Genomic DNA, 14,755 nt, shown 5'->3' with positions numbered 1-14,755 from the left:
GTAGCATTGCTGCCAAAGACTGACCTTTCTCAGGGCTGAATAACAACCTTGACCTTCCTGGTGCCAAGGGACTCAGTATTGATGAAGACTACATCAGAATAAATCTTGAAAGGAGTACCACAGTCTTGCTAGTAGTAGGTGTCTGTTCACCACACTGTTATGATGTTTGTACCTTGAGGAAACTTTATCAATAGTTCCCTAAGAAGAAAAGATTATTTTCTTTTCCACTTGCTAAGAGACATGGATTTACTTTTGTTGCTTTTAATAAAGAGGCAAGAAGTCCAATTTCTGTTACAGGGTCCAAAAATCAGTATTGTTTACCAAAAGACTGAGAATCTATAGAGCTCAGTGCATTTTTAGCAGAAGGAAATAGAGGAAATTGAGGACATTTTAAAGACAAGTGATTTCATGTATACCATAACTACTTTCTGCATAGAAGGAAATAAAATTCTTCAAAAAATCTTCAGTGTAGAAATAGAAAAGAGCTTATTTATCCTAATTTTACAATGAATTAACAGCGGTAATCAACTACAGCAAAGATCTATTTTCAGTAGACGATAGTTATTCAGTTTCAGATACATGTTGCTCTATCTCTGCCTAGTATGAAATAAAAAAAACTAAGAGGCCAAGACGGACTGACTGTCCAAGTACCATCTCTCTTTCTCTCCCCTCCCCAAGTGATTGAAAGGGGAAACATGAAAAAAGTCTACTGCACAGAGAAGCCAAGACAACAATACAATCTCCATCTCTGAAGATGCACAACTATCAAGAGATACAGAGATGGTTCTTCAAAAAGAATTAAAAGATACATCATGGGGGCAAATACAGGAGCTACCAGTAAAATTTGGTCTTATCATGCCCTTAAAGAGACAGAAAGAAGTCACCTCTCTTCAAAGCAGAAATTATACTCACAGAACTCATCTTTGATTACTGAATGCACATTTCATTCTCTCTTCTCTTTACGCTTTTCAGTGAGTATTTAAGCAGTCCCTTAACAGTTCATCACAAGACTTTATGCTCACTTATTCCTTATAACTATATGCTGCTCCCCCTTGTGACCAAATTTACTGTTGAATAAGATTATAACATCACAAACGTTTCTCACAGTTGATGGCTGCCCCTCAGTGTACTGGAATTCTATTAAAACAGCTACTGTAAATTACATTTCTCAAATCAATGACACTAAATTATATATCTGAAGTGAGCAACAATTTGAATGATACTTTGAACATTTCAGCGAAGTCTCTGAGGCATGCTACTCCGGCAGACGTGCTCTGGAGCGGAGAATTGCACCAAAGGACCATGGGGAGCTTTCCATGAACCCACAAAACTGAGAAGAGAGGGGAGAGAGAGGGTGCCCGAACGCCGGTTTTGCAGGTTCATGGAAAGCTCCCCATGGTCCTCGGTACACTGAGGGACAGCCATCAACTATGAGAAACGTTTCTGATGTCATAAGACATCCTTAAGAGCTCAAAGAGACAAGCTCCAGTATTGGTCATCACCCCCCCAGAAGAAACCTAACTATGGTTTCCACTCAGCCGAAAGCCAGCGCCAGCACAAGGCAGGTGGCAACCCAGACGAAGCTCCCAAATGAACATGCAGCTGCCCAGGTCACGGGCTGTAGGGAGTGCCTGAGCCTCTCACTGCTGCCGTTGGGCAGCAGATATAACAACTGTGTGAGGTGAGACCTGGTGAACAATCTGCTCAGCCTGGTGGCAGAGCTGAAAGAGGAAGTAGAAAGGTTAAGGAGTATCAGGAAGTGTGAGGGGGAGATAGACTGGTGGAGCCCCTCTTTACTGAGACAAATGCACCAAATGGACACATCACAAGAAGCGGAGGCTCCCCTACCTACTCGCCACTAGGCAGATGGAAGAGACTGGGAGGAATGGAAACAGGTCCTTGCTTGGGGCAGCAGGCAAATCACCTCCTGACCTACTTCACTTTCCCAGGTATCCCTATACAATAGGTATGAGGCTCTGAAACCTGAAGGCCAGGAAAAGGATGATGTGAACGAAAGCCTGTCCAGGTTGGAAGAGTTGCCTAGGGAGAGTCAGTCAACCCCACGCATCACAAACAGCTCTGCTAAGAAAAAAAGAAAGGGGGTTGTCATAGGCAAATCCTCTCTGAGAGGAACAGAGGGCCTGATATGCTGACCGGACCCAACCTATAGGGAAGTCTGCTGCCTCCCTGGGGCCCGGGTAAGGGATGTTACTAGAAAACTCCCTTGTCTGGTACAGCCCTCTGATTACTACCCATTACTGGTTTTCCAAGTGGGCAATGATGAAGTCCAAACAACAAGAAGTCTGAGGGCAATCAAGAGAGACCTCAAGGCCTTGGGGAAACTGGTTGAGGGATCAGGAGCACAAGTAGTGTTTTCTTCTATCCTCCCAGTTGCAGGGAACGATAGGCTGTGTAATTGGAAGATCACATAGATCAATACCTGGCTCCAGGCCTGGTGTCACTGGCTAAATTTCAGGGGTTTTGATCATGGGTCAGTTTACATGACACCAGGTCTGCTGGCAACATCCTGGTGGGATGGGGGAGAGAATCAGAAGGGAAAAAGTGAGAAAACTCATGGGTTGAGATAAAAACAGTCTAATAATTGAAATTAAATAAAATAAGGATAGAAGCTAGAAACAGAATTTCTATTCAATCTTCTGTATACAGTTTAAATATGAAAATAAGTTGAGGGTGCTGTTAGATTTTACTAACAGTATGAGTATTGTTATGCTGGTCTTCCTAACAATCCACTGGGGAAAAAAAAGTGGTCTTTGGACTGGAAAAATCTATCTCCTTTGTTGTGAGCTCTGTGTATTGTCTCTTAACTATTGTATCATGGGAGGTGTACTGGGACACACCCAATGGACCCACCACTGGCTAAAGCTGAGCCAATCAGTGAAGCTGGTGGCACTTCTGCGATAACATATTTAAGAAAATGCAAAAAATGTTGCACAGCAGCTGCAAGAGAGAGGAGTGAGAATACGTGAAAGAAACGACCCTACAGACACAGAGGTCAGTGAAGGAGGGGGAGGAGGTGCCAGAGCAGAGATTCCCCTGAAGCCCCTGGAGAAGACCACATTGAAGCAAGCCGATTCCCTGCAGCCCATGGAGGACCATAGCAGAGCAGATATCCACCCTGCAGCCCATGAAGGACCTCACACCAGAGCAGGGGAAGAGCATGAGGAAGAAGGAGTGGAAGAGACAAATTGTTATGTACTGACCACAGTCCCCATCCCCCACCCCCCCTGCACTGCTCAGGGGGAGGAGGTAGAAGATTTATGAAAGCAGTTGAGACTGGGAAGAGGGGGGAGTAGGGGGAAGGGGGGTTTAGTTTTGGTTTTAGTTCTCGCTCTCCTACTCTGTTAATAAACAGCAATAAATTATACTAAATTCCCCAAATCGAATCTCTTTTGCCCATGATGGTAATAGTGAGTGATCTTTCTGTCCTTATCTCGACCCACAAGCTTTTTCATCTTATTTTCTCCCCCGTCCTGCTGTGAATGGAGAGTGGTAGAGTGGCTTGGTGGACACCTGGCGGCCAGCCAAGATTAACTCACCACATTATTTTTGTTTAAATTTGTGTCTCTGGTTTAGTCTGTGTCTGTTTGTGTGGCCTCAGAGCGAGAGACCTTCTTCTCAGTTTCTGTTTGTGTGCTCTTAGATTGGGAGACCCTCTTGCTCCTTTGAGGGTGCTGGACAGCAGCTCAATAGGGATGGGCCAGGCCCAACACAGCATTAGAAGTAGCTGTGTTTCCTTAGGGTAGGTAAGGCTCTCCCTCAAATGTATTAGTCTGACAGGATTACATGCCTGTTCAGGCATGAAATCAAAAGCTATTGGAGGCAATAACAGCCCTATGCACCTGCCCAACTCCTCCCCTACACCCTGACACCTAGGAATCATTTGCCTTAGAGCACGTTCCTATGTGTCAATCCCAATTAGCTGTTTAACCGTAAGAACAATAATAAAAATCAAAATTAGGCTCACAACACACACCAGTACAAACAGTCTGATTACACAAGGATTTCAAGGAACTGAGAAGGTATTACAACAAGGCTATAAAAACCTATCCTGGAGGAGAAGATGGGATAGTTATCATTTTTTCCTTTTGTCCTGGTTTCAACTGGGATGGAGTTAACTTTCTTCTTAGTAGCTAGTACAGTGCTGTGTTTTGGCTATGATGTGAGAACAACGTTGATAAACCGCACTGATGTTTTCAGTTGTTGCTGGGTAATGTTTATACTAAGTCAAGGATTTTTCAGTTTCTTGGGCCTTGCCAGCCAGAGGGCTGGAGGGGCACAAGAGAGTGGGAAGGGACACAGCCAGGTCAGCTGACCTGAACCAGCCAAAGAGGTATTCCATACCATGGGATGTCATGCTTGGTATATAAACTTGAAGAGTTAGCTGGGGCGGGGAGGATCGTTGCATAGGGACTGGCTGGGCATCAGTCAGCGGGTGGTGAGCAGTTGTACTGTGCATCACTTGTTTTCCTTTCTCCCTTTTCCTTTGGATTTTACCCTTTTCCCCACCTTTCCATTATAATACTTATTATTGTTGTTGTTCTTACCTTTTTATTCTGTTTAAATTATTAAATTGTTCTTACATCAACCCTCAAGTTTTAAATTCCTTTCTGATTCTCCTCCCCGCCCCTCCAGGTGGAGAGGGAGTGAGCAATCAGCTGCGTGGTGCTTGGTTGCCGGCTGGGGTTAAACCACAACAGTCTATTTTGGTACCCAACGTGGGGCACGAAGGGTTGAGATAACGACAGGTCTAATCAGACTGTTTTAGCTTAAATTGTTTGCAGTATTCATTGTATTAAATTAATAATTGACTACAATGCTGGCTTCTCTGCTTTTGAATTTGCTGCCCATGATCCCAGGGTTGAATTGTCTTGTTTATTTACAGTATGTGTTCCCTTTTGTGTTTGTTTATATTGGGACCTGGACTAAAGTTATTATAGTGTTGTACTATATAGTACTAGTCTATAATATGATTGGCTCATTGGTTAGAAAACTAATCTGGTCTGAGTACTCAGTGTTGTTGCCTCTGTGTGTCTGGTGGCCCCTGCAGGGAATTGCTAACAACTGTACCTATGGCTTTGTTTTCCTAGAGAGTCGGCCTATGGGTGGAGTCTACACCTCCCCCTTCTCCTCAGGGCTAATTAATGAAACATTTAGGATTTTAGGAGACTCTGAGTATCTTTGGTCTGCTGGAAGCTCCATAGTGTCAGTACTGAGCCTAGTAATAGGAATACTGAATGTGGTTTTCACGTCCTGGATCTGGTGGAATTTTAAGCGACAAACTGTAACTACTGCTCCAGCCCCTGCTGCAGCTGCTGCAGCCGCTCCAGCCACCGCTCCACGCTCAGTGGCCGCTCGAGCTCCTGTGGCAGGCGCTGTGGCTGCTCCAGCCCCTGCTCCAGTTGCTGCTGCAACCCCTGCTCCAGCCCCTGCTCCAGCTGCTGTGGCCGCTCCAGCCCCCGCAGCCGGCGCTGCAGCTACTCTAGCCCCTGTGGCAGGCATTCCAGCTACTTTGGCCCCTGAAAACGAGTGATGTAGAAGACTGAGTGGTGTCAGTGTTAGTGGACCCTGTAGATAAAAGGAAATGGAGACGGAAAGCAACTCGTTTGGTAAAGGAGGATGAAGGAGCAGGCCCATCAGGTGAACAAGATGAAGAAAGCAAACAAGAGGCAACCTCTCAATCTCTGTCCCTGAGTGAACTGCGGGATATGAGGAAAGATTATGCCTGTCAACCAAGTGAACACATTATCACCTGGATGCTTTGATGCTGGGATAATGGGGCTCACAGTATAGGCTTGGAGGGTAGGGAAGCCAAGCAGCTGGGATCACTTGCTAGAGGAAGGGGCATTGATAGGGCAATTGGAAAAGGAGCGCAAATCATCAGCCTCTGGAAGCAACTTCTGTTAAGCATGAAGGAAAGGTATCCCTACAAGGAGGATAATACATGTCGTCCAACCAAGTGGACTGCGATAGAGAAGGGTACTCAGTACTTGAGGGAATTATCTGTGAAAGAGATGATCTATTATAACCTGAACGATCCACAGTCACCCATAGATCCTGATGAAGTCCAATGCACACGCCCAATGTGGCAAAAATTGGTACAGAGTGCACCATCAGCATATGCCAACTCATTGGCAGTAATGGTTGGTCAGACACTGCACCACCAGCAGTGGATGAAGCGATTCATCAGCTCCGAGACTATGAAGATAGTGTCTCTAACTCCATCATCTCAGCTGTGGAGAGAGTGGTCCAGCAGATTAACAAGAATATGTCATACTCTCCACCAATACAGACTCACATCTCAGCTATCAACTGTAGACGCCCTTCTGTTTGGAGGGGAAAATATAGAAAATACACACCACGAGGTGCTCTGTGGTTTTGTCTGCAAGACCATGGAGAGGACATGAGGAGGTGGGATACAAAACCTACCTCAGTCCTGGAGGCACAAGTGAGTGAACGGCAAGGAAAAACAAACACAAATAAAGAGTCTTCCAAGAAGGTTGCTGCTCCACTCTCCAGAGGACAATTTTCCAGACAGAGTGATAGGGCTGACATTACTTTTGATCCTGTGAAAAGGAATTCTAACCCATTCTGGCAAGACATAAGTGAGCAGAACCACTCCACACTACATCCGTTTTGCACTGCTAGCCATCCTAGTGCGGAGTCCCTAGACCAGTATTAGAGGGACCCTGCCTCCAGCCAGGTGGAGGTCAGAGATAACCAGGTTTATTAGACTGTGTGGATCCGATGGTCTGGCACATCAGACCCACAGGAATATAAAGCATTGTAGATACAGATGCACAGTGTACTTCAATGCCATCAAGCTATGAAGGGGCAGAACCAATCAGTATTTCTGGACTGACAGGGGGATCACAACAGCTAACTGTACTGGAGGCTGAAATAAGCCTGACTGGAAATGAGTGGCAAAAACATCCCATTGTGACTGGCCCAGAGGCTCCATGTATCCTTGGCATAGGCTGTCATCTCAGGAGAGGGTATTTCAAGGATCCGAAAGGGTATTGGTGGGCTTTTGGTATAGCTGCCCTGGAAACAGAGGAAATTAAGCAGCTGTCTACTTTGCCTGGTCTTTCCGAAGACCCATTTGTGGTGGGGTTACTGAAAGGTGAGGAACAGCAGGTGCCGATTGCTACTACCACAGTGCAACGGCAGCAATACCGCACCAACCGAGACTCCCTAATTCCCATCCAGGACCTGATTCGCCAACTAGAGAGCCAAGGAGTGATCAGCTGAACCCACTCACCCTTTAACAGCCCCATATGGCCAGTGCAAAAGTCTAATGGAGAATGGAGACTAACAGTAGACTATTGTGGCCTGAATGAAGTTACGCCACCATTAAGTGCTGCCGTACCAGACATGCTAGAACTTCAGTATGAACTGGAATCAAAGGCAGCCAAGTGGTATGCCACTATTGATATCACAGATGCATTTTTCTCAATCCCTTTGGCTGTGGAGTGCAGGCCACAGTTTGCCTTCACTTGGAGGGGTGTCCAATACACCTGGAATCGACTGCCCCAGGGGTGGAAACACAGCCCTGCCATCTGCCATGGACTGATCCAGGCTGCCCTGGAACAGGGTGGAGCTCCAGAACATCTGCAATACGTTGATGACATCATCGTATGGGGTGATACAGCAGAAGTTGTTTTTGAGAAAGAGGAGAAAATAGTCCAAATCCTTCTGAAAGCCGGTTTTGCCATAAACCAAAGTAAAGTGAAAGGACCTGCACAGGAGATCCAGTTTTGGGGAATAAAATGGCAAGATGGATGTTGTGAAATCCCAATGGATGTGATCAAAAAATTAGCAACGATGTCTCCACCAACTAGTAAGAAAGAAACTCAGGCTTTCTTAGTTGCCATTGGTTTTTGGAGAATGCACATTCCAAATTACAGTATGATTGTAAGCCCTCTTTATCATGTGACCTGAAAGAAGAATGTTTTTAAACGGGGTCCTGAGCAATGACAAGCCTTTAAACAAATTAAACGAGAGAGAGTTCAAGCAGTAGCCCTTGGGCTGGTTTGGACTGGGCAAAATGTAAAGAATGTGCTCTACACTACAGCTGGGGAGAATGGCCCTACCTGGAGCCTCTGGCAGAAAGCACCAGGGGAAACTCGAGGACGACCTTTGGGCTTTCGGAGTTGGGGTTACAGAGGATTCGAGGCCCACTATATTCCAACTGAAAAAGAGGTATTGGCAGCTTATGAAAGGGTTTGAGCCACTTCAGAAGTGATTGGTACTGAAGTGCAGCTCCTCTTGGCACCCCAGTTCCCAGTGCTGGGATGGATGTTTAAAGGGAGGGTTTCTTCTACACATCATACAACTCATGCTACATGGAGTAAGTGGATCATGCTGATTACACAACGAGCTCGGATAGGAAAACCCAATCGTCCAGGAATTTTGGAAATTATTATGGACTGGCCAGAAGGCAAAGATTTTGGGATGTCATCAGAGGAAGAGGTGACTTGTGCTGAAGAAGCCCCTTTGTATAATGAACTGCCAGAACATGAGAAGCAATATGCCTTGTTTACTGATGGGTCCTGTCGTATTGTAGGAAAGCATCGGAGGTGGAAGGCGGCTGTATGGAGTCCCCTATGACAAGTCGCAGAAACTGAAGGACAAGGTGAATCGAGCCAGTTTGCAGAAGTGAAAGCTATCCAGCTGGCTTTAGATGTTGCTGAACGAGAAAAGTGACCAATACTTTGCCTCTATCCTGACTCATGGATGGTGGCAAATGCCCTGTGGGGGTGGTTACAGCAATGGAAGCAGAGCAATTGGCAACACAGAGGTAAACCCATCTGGGCTGCTGCATTATGGCAAGATATCGCTGCTCAGTTGGAGAACCTGGTTTTAAAGGTACGTCATGTAGATGCTCATGTACCCAAGAGTCGGGCCACTGAGGAACATGTAAACAACCAGCAGGTAGATCAAGCAGCCAAGTTTTGAAGTGGCTCAAGTAGATTTAGATTGGCAACATAAAGGTGAATTATTTATAGCTCAGTGGGCCCATGACACTTCAGATCATCAAGGATGAGATGCAACCTATAGATGGGCCCGAGATCAACGGGTGGACTTAACCATGGACACTATTGCACAGGTAATCCATGAATGGGAAACATGCGCTGCAATTAAGCAAGCAAGTGGTTAAAGCCTCTGTGCTATGGAGGACAATAGCCAAAATATAAATATGGTGAGGCTTGGCAAATTGACTATATCACACTCCCACAGACCTGCCAAGGCAAGCATCATGTGCTTACAATGGTGGAAGCAACCACCAGATGAATGGAAACATAACCTGTGCCCCATGCCACTGCCCAGAACACTCTCCTGGGCCTTGAAAGACAGGTATTGTGGAGACATGGCACCCCAGAAAGAACTGAGTCAGACAATGGAACTCATTTCCGAAACAGTCTCATAGACACTTGGGCCGAAGAGCATGGCATTGAGTGGGTATATCACATTCCCTGTCATGCACCAGCCTCTGGGAAAATGGAACGATGTAACGGACTGTTAAAGACTACACTGAAAGCAATGGGTGGTGGAACTTTCAAACATTGGGATAAACATTTAGCAAAGGCTACCTGGTTGGTTAATACCAGAAGATCTGCTACCAAAGCTGGTCCTGCCCAGTAAAAGCTTTTGTGTACTGTAGAGGGGGATAAAGTTCCTGTAGCACACCTTAAAAGTATGCTTGGGAAAAAGGTGTGAGTCATTCCTGCCTCAGGCAAAGGCAAAGGCAAAGCCATTCCTGGGATTGTTTTTGCTCAAGGGCCTGGAAGCACTTGGTGGGTAATGAGGAAAGATGGGGAAGTTCGATGTGTGCCTCAAGGGGATTTGATTTTTGGTGAAAACAGCCAATAAATTGAGTGATGTTAATTGTTACATAATACTGCATATTGTCTTTGGTGATGCTGGTAGATTTGAACCCATGCCCTGGAGACACTGGATAATCTTGTGGCATCCATTTCTACCATTTTTAGCTTTGAAGATTTGAACCTTATTTCTCTTCAAATGCCAAACCAACGAAGATTGACTGGTGAAACCAGATCAGCGCAGCTATAATAGGATTAGAACTGGCTTCAACATGGAACTATCCAACACCTCGCACTGTCCTCATTGCCCAGAAAGACTGTTATAACAGATGGAGCCCAACATCATGGACTAAATGAACTCAATAGTTTTTAGAGGGATAACCCATAGACAAAGATGTAGAGGGATTTTTAAAGGACTGAGGACATATGTTACCATTGTCCGGGTTAGACAACCCAGGCCTGATAGTTAAAGCTGCAGAGCAACTTTAAATTGTCCTGGAAACAAGCAGTGTGAGAAAGAAAACAAGCTATGCACAAACAAGAAGCCAGGTGCAGAGCAAGCCCTGGGAACCGTGGAATCAACACACTCTCATCGGCACACTCTGATCAGGCGCCTGCAGCATGCTCACCAATCAGCGACACGGACGCCCGCGTGACCAGAGACTTTTATCCAATCACCTGGGTGTAAAGTCGTGTGAGTGGTCGGTTTAAGTTATAAATATGACCTGTTTATTTAATAAAGTGAGCACGGCATGTAGCCATATTGGTGTGATTGTTGTGACTTGGCCGACTCTCCACAGGGGACCCTCTTCGTCTGGTGCCCGAACAGGGACCCATTTAGTCGCTTAAATGCTGTTCGCTTAAATGCGGAAGTCTCCATGCATCGGACCCAAAGGGAAGTTGTCCGATTAGGGAGCTGGAGGTCGGAGGCGGGCGGAACCTGGAAGGCAAAAAGCGGAGTCCAGAGTTCGGAGTAGAGCTGCAGAACGCACCCCCACCGGAGGTAAGACCGTGACGAATAAAACGCGGCAGGGCTCTCCGCCGATACCCTCTCTGAGAGAGGGGGGAGCACTAAGGAAGACCACGACAAAAAAAAAAAAAAAATAAAAACCACGGCAGGGCTCACCGCTGATACCCTCTCTGTGAGAGGGGAAAGCTCTCAGGAAGACCGCGATGGAATTAGACGTGGCAATTAATCTTTTAACTAGTATCCTCTTTAAGAGAGGTGAGAGAACTAAAGGAACAGAAGTGGAGGCTTTAATTCGCTGGGCACGAAAAAAAGGATAAGATTCCTGAGCCCACCTTATTGTTTAGTATTATGGAATGGAGAGTAGTGGGAAATTGCCTCTGGGATACTACAATCGAGGGAGGTAAAGAAGGAAAAGAACCTAAAGCGTTCGGAGCTACGTGGCGGTCTATAATTAACACTCTGGAAACTATGAAGGTGGAAAAAAAAAAAGGAACGGCAGCAGCTATAGAAGTATTGGGAGGAGATGTGGTAGAAAAGCCGGTGGAGCAGAAGGGTGATTCACCTAAGCCTTCTCTCTTGGCTACATTTTTCGGAGTTGGGCATACTCGTCTTAGGAAGGGTATGTCAGCCTCTGCATGTTCAACAGTACAGGAGTTTTTAGATAAGACAGCAGACAAACAGGAATTTACTCCTCGGGGGGTCTGTTCTAACTGAGCCGAAACTGGAAGAGGCTGTTGAGCCTCCCCAGGAAGGAGGAGCAGTGAGTCCTGCTGCACCAATCGGAGCTGTGGGTGGAGTAAGGCCAAAACGGAGGGCAGCTACAGCTCGCGAATCCGATGCCGTATACTCCTCTTCCTGAAACATCATCGAAAGAATTTGAGGAGGAAGGTGGAGAGAAGCTTTGTGATAAAAATACAGAGAAATCTTTACAGAAGGTAATAAATAAATTAAGAAAACTGGAAAAGGGAGTTGAAATGAACCTGCCTACTACTTCGACACCTGTAGTTCCTCCAGTTAGCCCAACTACCCCTCCGATGCTGAACTCGAGAAAAGATCCAATTCTACAGCGTTGGTCCGGTGTTCTTCGTGATGCTATTTTGGAGGGTGATGCAGGTGACTAGCTCATTAGCTTGTCCAGTAGTGATTAATAATCTTGGTGCACAATGGGAGCTGCATGATTGGAAAATATTGCAACAGGCAAAGCAAACCGTCACTATCCATGGTCTGCATTCAGAGGCTGCAGGACAGATCATACAGTTTATTACATGATTTATGGAAGGTTAAAGATCAGATTTTAGTGATGGGAGTGTTGCAAGCTGGTCTTCCAACTCCTATGATGATCTCTCAGAATTGGCAAATTGTTGTGATAGACTTGAAAGACTGTTTCTTTTAAATCCGACTTCAGAAGGTAACTCTTACTACACAAATAACTAACCTGCATGATGCTCAAAGGCTTTTAGGAGACCTACAGTGGGTTCATAATATAGTTTGCCTCACTAACGATGATTTGCAACCATTCCGATCCTGATTGCATGGCACTGAAGGCAACAGTCCTCAAACTTGTTCACCAGAACAGCGGGCTGCCCAAGATTCAGACTGGCAGGTGTGGTCGCCGAATGGCGAATCATCAGTTATCTTTTTTGGTTTGTAATGTTGCCGCTTCACCTTTTGCCCTTATTTTACAATGGCAAAAGAAAAAGGGGGAAAATACAGTGATCGTTTTAGAGTGGTTGTTTTTGACATCGAAACCCAGACATCGTATTTTAAGTCGCTCTGAAGCAGTAGCAGCCTTGGTGAGAAAAGGAAGAGACAGGATTGTTGAAATCGATGGGACTGAACCGGCAGATATCAGTATTCCAGTCCGTGGTGATGATTATGAGTGGCTCCTGAGACATTCAACAGCCATACAGGAAGCCTTGACGGGCTATACAGGTCTTGTACACAACAACCGGCCAAAAGGACCTCTCTGGAAGATGTTAGAACATTATCAGTGGATTGCGAGGCCGCTGTGCTCAAAAAAAGACCAGTTGAAGGGCCAACGGTATTCACAGATGCAGGACGAAAGATGAAGAAGGCTGCGTGTGTTTGGCAATACGATAATCAGTGGCAGAAACACGTGATCACTGGTGAACCACGGGACAACCTTCAAACCTTAGAACTGAAAACAGTGTGTTGGGCATTGGGAAGCTGGAACAATACACCTGTAAACATAGTATCAGACTCATTGTACGTAGTTGGTGTAGTACAGTGCATTGAAGATGCCTTGTTGAGAGAGACAAAGAATCAACATCTTGGTGAAATGTTTATACAACTGCATGGTACTCTTCGACAGAGAAAACATGAATTTTGTATTATGCATATTAGAAGTCATCAGTGGACCGTTGATTTGGGCAAAGGTAATGCTAGAGATGATGAAGCAGTCAGCTATCTGGCAATAACTCCTCCAACAAATAAGTTTGAAGAAGCTCATAACAGCCACGAGATGTTTCATCAGAATGCAAAGCCTTTACATCGACAGTATTAAATACCCATAGTAGATGCAAAGGGTATTGTCCACTCCTGTCCTCAGTGTAGTCATCATGGACCTGGTTTAGGGGTGGGCACTAACCCAAAAGGTCTGAAGGCACTTCAGGTTTGGCAAATGGATGTAACACATGTGCCTGACTTTGGGAAGCTTAAGTATGTGCATGTCACAACTGACACCTATTCTCATTTTATATGGGCCACCGCACAAACCGGTGAAAAGGCATTACATGTGGAGAGACACTTAATGTCTTGTTTTGCTGTCATGGGAGGACCTGTAGAAATAAAGACAGACAATGGTCCAGCGTATAGTAGTCAACGAGTTGCTAGGTTTATGACAACTTGGGGAATTAAACACGTTAAAGGGATTCCTCACTCCCCAACGGGGCAAGCAGTTGTTGAAAGGGCAAACCGTACCCTGAAGGATTATCTTCAGAGACAGAAAGTATCTCAGGACACAGATGTAACTAAACGGTTGACTAAGGTGTTGTTTACCTTAAACTATCTCTCCCTTACGGAGGGTAGAGAGGGACCACCTGTTGTTATACATCACCAAGCAGCACGAGGGAACCAAACAACTGCAGTTCCTGGTCTGAATGTTCTGTATAAAAATATGGCTTCAGGCATATGGGAAGGACCTAATCCGGTGTTATTTATCGGTAGAGGTTATTTTTGTATCTCCACAGATAAAGGACCTATATGGGTCCCTAGCAAGTTTGTGCGACCTGTATGTCAAGATCAGAAGACGGAAGAAAAGACTCAGAGCGAGCAGACGGAATAAACTGTCTATGTTGTAAGGGACGTAAACCGCAGGTATTGTGCCAATGTATGCTATGTGGGGTAAAACGGTTCTGTAAGCCAAAGCTTAAATGTAAATGGTGTAAAGAGTGTATGTGTTTGATTAGTAACTGGGCATGAAGCAAGAGAAAGCATACGACTAGTGTAATACCATGCTGATTGGAGACGGCATACATCATCAGAATCTGTGAAAGCACAGATGTGTGGGATGGAATGTAAAAAAAAGAATAAAAAATATTTGCGGAAATTGTAGGAGTAAACATGTTTGAGTGGTGGACTTAGTTTACGGTCTTGATGAATTTTTTACCCATTGGCCAAAGTATTTTTGACATCTTGCTTAGGACAAACATATGGGTGACATGGGCAAGTATCACGGGAGTAACAGACTTTTGTTTAAGTCTGCAACAGGCAGACAGCCCCTTTAGAACTTGTTTAATTGGTATTCCTCGGCAAGAGAATGAAATCAATTTTGATGGTTTTTGGAATGTTAAAGCAGTGAATCTGACTTCCAATCAGAATGGTACATGTGTGAGTCCAAATGGCAGCATTAAATGCAAAGAATATACGAAGGTTAGCGTGCTGGGGAGAGAAACAATTTAATCTTATGTCAAAGATTTTAAAG

General features: G+C 45.2%; 1 protein-coding gene and 1 long non-coding RNA gene across 3 annotated transcripts in view; one reads left to right on the top strand and one right to left on the bottom strand.

Moving 5' to 3' along the window:
• The window catches only part of LOC121080565 (transcription factor RFX3-like), a 191,419-nt gene that overhangs the window by 155,347 nt on the left and 21,317 nt on the right, over positions 1-14,755 (bottom strand). The window lies entirely within an intron of this gene.
• On the top strand, positions 10,423-14,142 carry LOC121080566. The gene is made up of 2 exons (XR_005825413.1): positions 10,423-10,845; positions 14,022-14,142. It is a non-coding gene; the product is annotated as an uncharacterized LOC121080566 (long non-coding RNA).

The sequence above is a fragment of the Falco naumanni genome, chromosome W, assembly GCF_017639655.2.
Source record: "Falco naumanni isolate bFalNau1 chromosome W, bFalNau1.pat, whole genome shotgun sequence".
NCBI classification, from domain to species: Eukaryota; Metazoa; Chordata; class Aves; order Falconiformes; family Falconidae; genus Falco; species Falco naumanni.
The sequence above is the reverse complement of the archived record's forward strand: the minus strand, read 5'-3'. Positions and strand labels throughout refer to the sequence as shown.